Source organism: Callospermophilus lateralis, unplaced genomic scaffold, assembly GCF_048772815.1.
Source record: "Callospermophilus lateralis isolate mCalLat2 unplaced genomic scaffold, mCalLat2.hap1 Scaffold_139, whole genome shotgun sequence".
Taxonomy (NCBI): Eukaryota; Metazoa; Chordata; class Mammalia; order Rodentia; family Sciuridae; genus Callospermophilus; species Callospermophilus lateralis.
Window position 1 is genome coordinate 1,259,824 of NW_027512543.1, and position 7,875 is coordinate 1,267,698.

Sequence of the window (7,875 nt, forward strand, 5' to 3'; positions counted from 1 at the left end):
TCCATGGGGACCCACACAGCCTGGCTTCAGGGTTCATGCTGTGGACTCAAAACTATACTGTCACCTCTCAGCAAAATTTCAACATTGCTAATCTGAAGTTTCCTTAAGTTAGAAATAGTCACACAAGAGCACAGTCTAAATCAGAGCTAAACTTGACTAAATCCTCTTGCTCTGTCCCATTTGCAAGCAGGTGCAGCTGTAGGTCGGGGAAATAGGTTCTTTACTCCCTTTGAGTGTCCAGAATTACCCCTTGAAAGCCACACACTCCTCCTGGCTGTGTCTTCTCTCCCACAGGCATCCCTCTTTCCCCATACTGTGCCAAGCATACATCACTCTCTTCATACAGGAAAGGGCCTCCAAAAGCATATTTAAGTGTTACCTTATGGCTAGTTTTCTCCCTGGAATCAGCCACTGTGGAATTCTGAGGAACCAAACACTTGCCTTTATCACATTGTTTACACTATACAAGCCATTTTATTTTATTTTATTCTTGTACCAGGGATTGAACCCAATGGTATTTAACAACTGAGCCACATCCCAGCCTTTTTCTTGTATTTTATTTTGAGATAGGGACTCACTGAGTTGCCTAAAACCTCACTATATTGCTGATACTAGCCTTAAAGTTGACATCTTCCTCCCTCAGCCCCCTGAGCTGCTGGAATTACAGGTATGCACCACCACCCCTAGCACATTCCCAGCCCCCTCCATCACTCAGACACTCATACTCCACCCCAACTGTACACTTTTGAGTTATTTTTCAAGCTACCCCCTAGGGCCCTCTTCTTCATAGGAGTGATCCTTTTGTCACCAAATAATGTAGATCAGTGCCTTTAAAATAAAAATGTCTTAATTTGAAGATTATTTTCCCTTTGGTCATTCTAGGCAAAGAAATGGCATTTCTTCTCACTGTGAACTATCAGGACGGTGCAATGTAGGACACATTCTTTGTTGATATTTTGTTCTCTCAGTTGGATCATTGTAGATATTTCTGCCACATCAATCTGGGTTGTGTTATCCATCTGGCATACACTAGGGAGGATGGACATGGTCAGGAAGAAAAGGGCAGTGGTGTCCAGGGCTTATCTCTACCTAATGGTGGACCATTATAGTGGCCTGAAGCAAAGGGTAGAGCTATTGCACCTCTGAAGGGTGCATAGCTGCCTACAGATTCACCTGTGATAGTTTCTTACCCTGAAGTGTACAGGGTAGACCAGGCACAGTGGTGCATGCCTGTCATCCCAGCATCTCAGGAGGCTGAAGCAGGAGGATCACAAGTTCAAAGCCAACCTCAGAAACTTAGTGAGGTGCCAAGCATCCCAGTGAGACCCTGTCTCTAAAAAAATACAAAATAGTGCTGAGGATGTGGCTCAGTGGTCAAGTGCCCCTGAGTTCAATCCTGGGTTACCCTGGTCCCTCCAAAAAAAAAAAAAAAAGAGCTGCTGGAAAGGGTTTGACATCTTTCTCACTCTGAGTAATGTGACTGTCATGTCAGTATTTTAGCCTCACATCAGTGATGCCCAGGCAGCTTTATCTATTGATGGTCATCTCGCATGCCCCCAATTGTAGCCTGTCTTATGTGTTTTGCATAACTCAGTCCTGCACCATCAATGCTGCTTGATGTTGATAGTGACCATGAAATAATAAGAAGGTTGGGCATGATCTAGGTGGGTACATGCACACTTGGTGGCTAAAAGTTTTCATGGTTCTGTGTGTATTCATAAAGGACCATGAAAGTGTCAAGAGCATTGATTTTTGAGGTTACAAATTAAATCTGGTGGGTAGGAAAATTTGCACAGATAGAAACTATTAATAATGAGGATTGAATGTCTCTCTCCCTGTGTGTGCAGCTGGAAAGAGGAACCACTTTTGTGATGCAGTGAAAAATCCCTCACCTACCAATTTATAACACTTTAGCTTTGGCTAAATCTCCAATTTCTCTTATCCTTCTGTAAAATGGAATGATACCATAGGGATTTATGAGCATTAAATAATTTGATGACCTTAGAACAGTAGGTAGTTGATACATATGTGTGTCCCCTGCATAGATAGTATTATTTTGGTGGATGTGGGTGGTGGTGATGGTGACGTGAGCCTTGGAGACATTAAGCATCAACCTCAGCATCTTAATATTGAAAGGAATAATGTTTCTGGGTATTCTGGTTTATTTTCCACTCAGTACATACTATAATAAATATTTGGAAGACTATTGTGAGCATTCAATAAAATATCCTGCTGGATAGATTTTGGTCATCTTTGAATCCCAATACAATTGGGAGCAGTTTCACAGTCATGGAACAGTATAGATATCGCTTATCATTTTCCTTCTGATTATAAGTATCACCTAGGATATGTAATTTTTTTTTCAGTATTGAGGGTGGAACCCAGGGCCTTGCATATGCTAGGCAAGTGCTCTACCACTGAGATGCATCCCCAGCCTATTCTGATTCTCCTTCTTCTTCTTCTTATTATTATTATTTTGAGACAGGGTCTTCCCAAGTTGTTGAGGCTGGCCTGAAATGTGTCACCCTATTGCCTTTGCCTCTCAAGATGCTAAGATTATAGGTATGTGCCACTGTGACCAGCAAGAAACACAAGTTATTTTTTTGTACCAGGAAATGAACCCAGGGCGCATTTTATCCACTGATCCACATCTCCAGCTTTTATATATTTTATTTAGAGACAGGGTATTGCTAAATTTCTTAGGGTCTCACTAAGTTGATGAAGCTGGCTTCAAACTTTCAATCCTCCTTCCTCAGACTCCCAAACTGCTGGGAATACAGGTGTAAACCACTGTGCCTGTCAGGATATAGAAATTTCCATGGATGTTATCTTTCCATGAGAATTTTAAAGTTCCTCACTACTTGGCATATTATAGTTCTTGTTAATAGTGATTATCAATATTTTGTCTTATGCCAGTCATTCATGATAGAGTTGATTTGTCTGTGGGGAGACACATGGCAATGTTTTGCTTGTCACAGTTATGCAAATGTGCTACTACCATCAAGTGAGTAGATAACAGGGACACTGCTAAACCTCCTGCAATGCACACGCCATGCCTTACAGCTGGGACAGCCCAGAATATCAATAGTGCCAGGGCTGAAGCACTCTGCACTAACTGAAAGCTCCTTGGAAGCAGCACAGTGTCCTACTCCCTGTCCTGAGCCCTGGCATGGATCCCTATCAGATCTACCTTGGGTCCACAGGCACCTCCTGAGTTACATAGTCTACAAACATTTAGCCCCTGAGTTTAGCATTTCTGCAGATTAACTTTGTGACTTCTAGGTTTCAGAATTCATCCACAGCCATTTTTAATATTTTATTCAGGACAGGGTCTCACTGAATTGGTTAGGGCCTCTATAACTTCCTGAGGCTGGCCTTGAACTCATGATCCTCCTGCCTCAGCCTCTTAGATGCTGGTATGACAGGTGTGTGCCACCATGCCCATCTCTCTTCTGTTTTTATTTTACATTTTTGATTACAGAGATTTAACACAGGGTCTTGGACATACACATATAACATACACTATAAATATAATTTTATCCTCTTAAAAATATTAATCTCATAATATCACAGACATTAGGAAAGAAAACAGTATAAACACAGCTTAAAGCACTGTCCGTGGACTGCCCTCACTCTGTTGAACTGTTGATCCCCAGGCAAGCAAGTACAGAAAGTGAGAGAGTTCAGAAACTTGGGAAGTCATGGGCCAGTGCTTGGTGGTTTCTGTTCTCTGTAGGTATCTGTCTTCACCATATTCAAGAATATGAATTTCTTTTACAATGTATGACCTTTTAGTATTTAAACTTTGAATAATAGTTAAAATTGTTGGATAATTCAAAGACATATTTTTCCAACTTTTATCATGTAAATGTTAAAATGTACAGAGAAGCTGAGGGAGTTCTAGAGTGAACAATTATAGAACTACTAAAAATGTGGATTGGGTTGCCATGCTGCTGCTTGCAGGTGCAGCCAGTGTGGAAATAAAGCCTCTGTTTGGAAATTAACTTCTTCTGGAACAAGCCCTGCCCCTTATTTCATGTATTGTTTCTGCCTGCTGTTGTACCACTCAATCAGGACTAAGTAATTTCTACAGAGAACTTTAGGCACTGCTCCTTCACCCAGTAGCAATACATGGTTTTTTCAGAAGCACAGAGAGCCCATATTTGGATGCCCAGTTTAAGCAGGTATTGACATTTAGGTGTCTTAAGTGCACATTTATGTCTCTTTCCCAATCTTACCCTGTCACGTCCTACCCCCAGTCTTCTGCTTATTTTATGGTTTTCTCCTTTCATTAACCTTTTGGTTTATTCTGATCCAACTTCTTTCCTAAATTTATTAGAATTTTTGGTAATTTTTTTTGTCTTTGTGTGTGTATGTGGGAGTGTATTATGGGGTTTTGTTTTTATTTATTTGTTTTATTTTGGTGGCAATAAAAAAAGATATCCAGAGAAAATTACAATAATAGTAAAACAGAAACACTTACAAGTGCCAGATGCAAGGCATAGTGAACTATGCCTTACATCAGAGTGAATCTGTCATCCCCTATTTTTTTGTTTATACACTTCAGTGAAGGAAATAGAGATATGTTTGATGTCTTCGATTACATTTTTACCTTCCATAAAGTAAGATCATTATGGTATTAAAAGAATTTCTTATAAAATGCAGGACACACAAAAAAAGATTTCTCCTATTCATATTTAAAGCTTGAAAAACATTAAGTGTGCTATATAACAGAAAGAAAGTTTCAACAGGGTGTTTTTAACCATTTAAATTTTTTTCTTTCTAAAATGTATATTGTGGGAAGGGACACTTCAACAATTGCTTTCTGGTCACACATAAAACAATTCTACCTGTCTTCTATGAGGGGAACTATGTTGTATCAAAGGATTTCTTGCAACATTTATAAGGACCTTTCTTTCCCAAAGAATTCCTGCCAAGTATTTCCTGTGGGATAATAAAAAATAGTTATCACTTGTTAGGTTTATTTGTTAAGAAACTAATTATGATGAAATGATGAAGACAGTTGTGTCTTAAGTGTAGTTTTAAACTGATTTTTTTTTTTTGGTAACAGGCATTGAACCCAGGGGCACTTAGGCACTGAACCACATATTTAGCCCATTTTTTACTTTTTATTTGGATACACGGTCTTTCTAAGTTGCTCAGAGCCTCAATAAGTTGCTGAACATTGCTTTGAAATTGCAATAGTCATGCCTCACCCCAGAGTTATTGCAATTGCAGACATGAACCAGTGTGGCTGACTGAAATTAATTTTGATGAATCCTGGGGTCTTTTGGAGATCAGAAAGCTAATATATCTTGCCTAGTAAGTCTCTCCATGAACCCTGAGAAAATTCTCATACTTCTATCGGCACAATACTCTTTGTTTTAATATAGCTTTAGAAAATTGAACATCAATGTTTATTCTTTTTTTTAAAGAGAGAGAGAGACAGAGAGAGAGAGAGAGAGAGAGAGAGAGAGAGAGAGAATTTTCTAATATTTATTTTTTTATTTTTCAGCGGACATAACAACTTTATTTGTATGTGGTGCTAAGGATAGAACCCGGGCCTCATGCTTAAGCGTGCTACTGCTTGAGCCACATCTCCAGCCCTCAATGTTTATTCTTAAATTGCAGTTTTCACAAATGTACTGGGTGAAACAACACAAGTAAAATATCTAGTAATTTTCATAAAGATCCTGAGTTATATTAAAATGCTACATCCAGTTTCTCAATAATTAGGAAAAAAATGGAGTAAGATGGAATATATTGGTTCTGTATTTTTTTTAGAGAGAGGGTCTCACTGAGTTTCTTAGCACCTCGCTTGTGCTGAGGCTGGCTTTGAATTTGTGATCCTCCTGTCTCAGCCTCCCAAGCTGTTGGGATTACAGGTATGCACCACCATACCCAGACAGAATATAATGTTTTAAATGAGTTTTAAAACTTCATTTTTTCTTGTTAATGTAAGCACGTGAATCAAAGAGAACACTAGTGAGATGGGAATAACAAGTCTGTAGTTGCATTAAACAAATTTTACATTTTAGCAAATTTTTCACTGTAGGAAAATTTCTTTAACTATTCCAAAAATGTTAGAATACAATGAATTTTGCTGATAGGTGATGAGCCAAGTTTCAGGGTCTTGGTGATATTATGTGTGTTTGCCTCCAATTCCTTTCTGGAAAACATCTGATAAGAATTTAACTTTTAACCAAATAGAAGTATCTATACAAATGGCTCATTTATTTTTCTTGGTCCTATCCAATTTTTTTTCTTGAGGAATTTTAAAATTTTGAAAATAAATCTTTATCTGACTATTTTAATAATGTTCTAAAATTTGATATGTTTTTCTCCTCACTCTTCTAATTTATCAGAAATTGTTTCATACTGCTTATGGCTATTTTCTCCAGCTTGGTAAAATTTTATATATTTGTGGAGAATATTCACCACAGTGTAGTAAGTGGAATAACTTGATATTTTCATTTCTTTCAAGAATGTATTCTCACCAAACCCTAGAATATTCAGTGGAGAAGGGAATAAATTATTTATCACTACCCAATAAAAGGGAGGGTATAAAAACTATAAGAATGAAAATTTACTTTTTTTAAGAAGGAGTGGAAATTTTTTGGAGAGAGAAAAGGTAAAAAAATTTCTTAATGAATATAACAAATTAATGATTATTATTTAAAATAAAATCAGGTTATGTTTTTGAATAACATTTCAGAAGACTCCTCAACTTATGCCATTTTCAGAAGCCTCCTCAACTTATCCCATTTTGGAGGGTAATACTTTTAATTATGTAATTATACAATTTTACTATTCAGTATTTTGTATAAAACCAGTAATAATATACCATATTTTCAAATCAAGAATATGTATCAATCTACATATATATGCACAATTTACAGGCCATTGTAAAGCTATCTTCAAAATACTTTCAAGATAATCAACATTCAATCAGTTCTGTCAGCTTTAAAAGTATGATAAAAAAACATTTAAACAACAGCAACAAAAAAAATCAAAATAATGATCAAAGACTGATTAACCATTTATTTTTTAAAACTAATAATCTGTTCATGATTGCAGATTAGATAAAAGTCTGCAAATTATTAATATAATACTGCATTACTCTTCTATGACAGTTCTTCCATGTGATAAGGAAGTAATTTCTTTCAGAGTGTGGGCAAATTGTCCCATGTTTTAAACACACCCCATAGTAATTGCACGTAGAGATATTGTTGATTCAAATTAAGAAGAAATGGAAGAGCAGTAGTGAGCTTCACTAGAACATTTTAGTTGACAAGAACTATTCATTAATTGTTTTTTTTTTTGGGGGGGGGGAAGTTTGCTAATCATTGCTTTTTAAATGCTATAAAAATAAGAAAAAGAAAAGAAGCAGGTGGTTTCTTCTAGAAAACACCAAAAGAGTGCACTGCTCATCTGTCATGGATGGAAATTCAATAAAAGCAAAGACTCAAGGTCCTCTTGGTGCAAGGCTTCCAGAAAATATATAGTCTGTGTTGCCTGAATGTCTGCTTCAAGCCCCCAAAGTAGACAATAGGACTTCATGGGAACACTGGGAATGCTTCTGAGACTAGTCTGCACAAAAGCTAAATGGAAAACAACCCTTATTAAGCAGTAGCAAGGTGAGTTTGGGGCAAATGGGGGAGTTGAAAGGCTCAAGCTTATAACTGGAAAATTCTACAGAAAATTAAAGCCACCACTAAGCACAGGCAAGGGTGCCTGTGGATGAAGCATGGCTTACCATCAACCCTCTCTATTGTTGAGAACAGTGTTCTAGTGTCTTTTATACACGAGTTTCTCTATGCTAGAGAAGCATACATTTTAGACACTCAGCTCTGGGACTCTTTCTGATTGTTGATG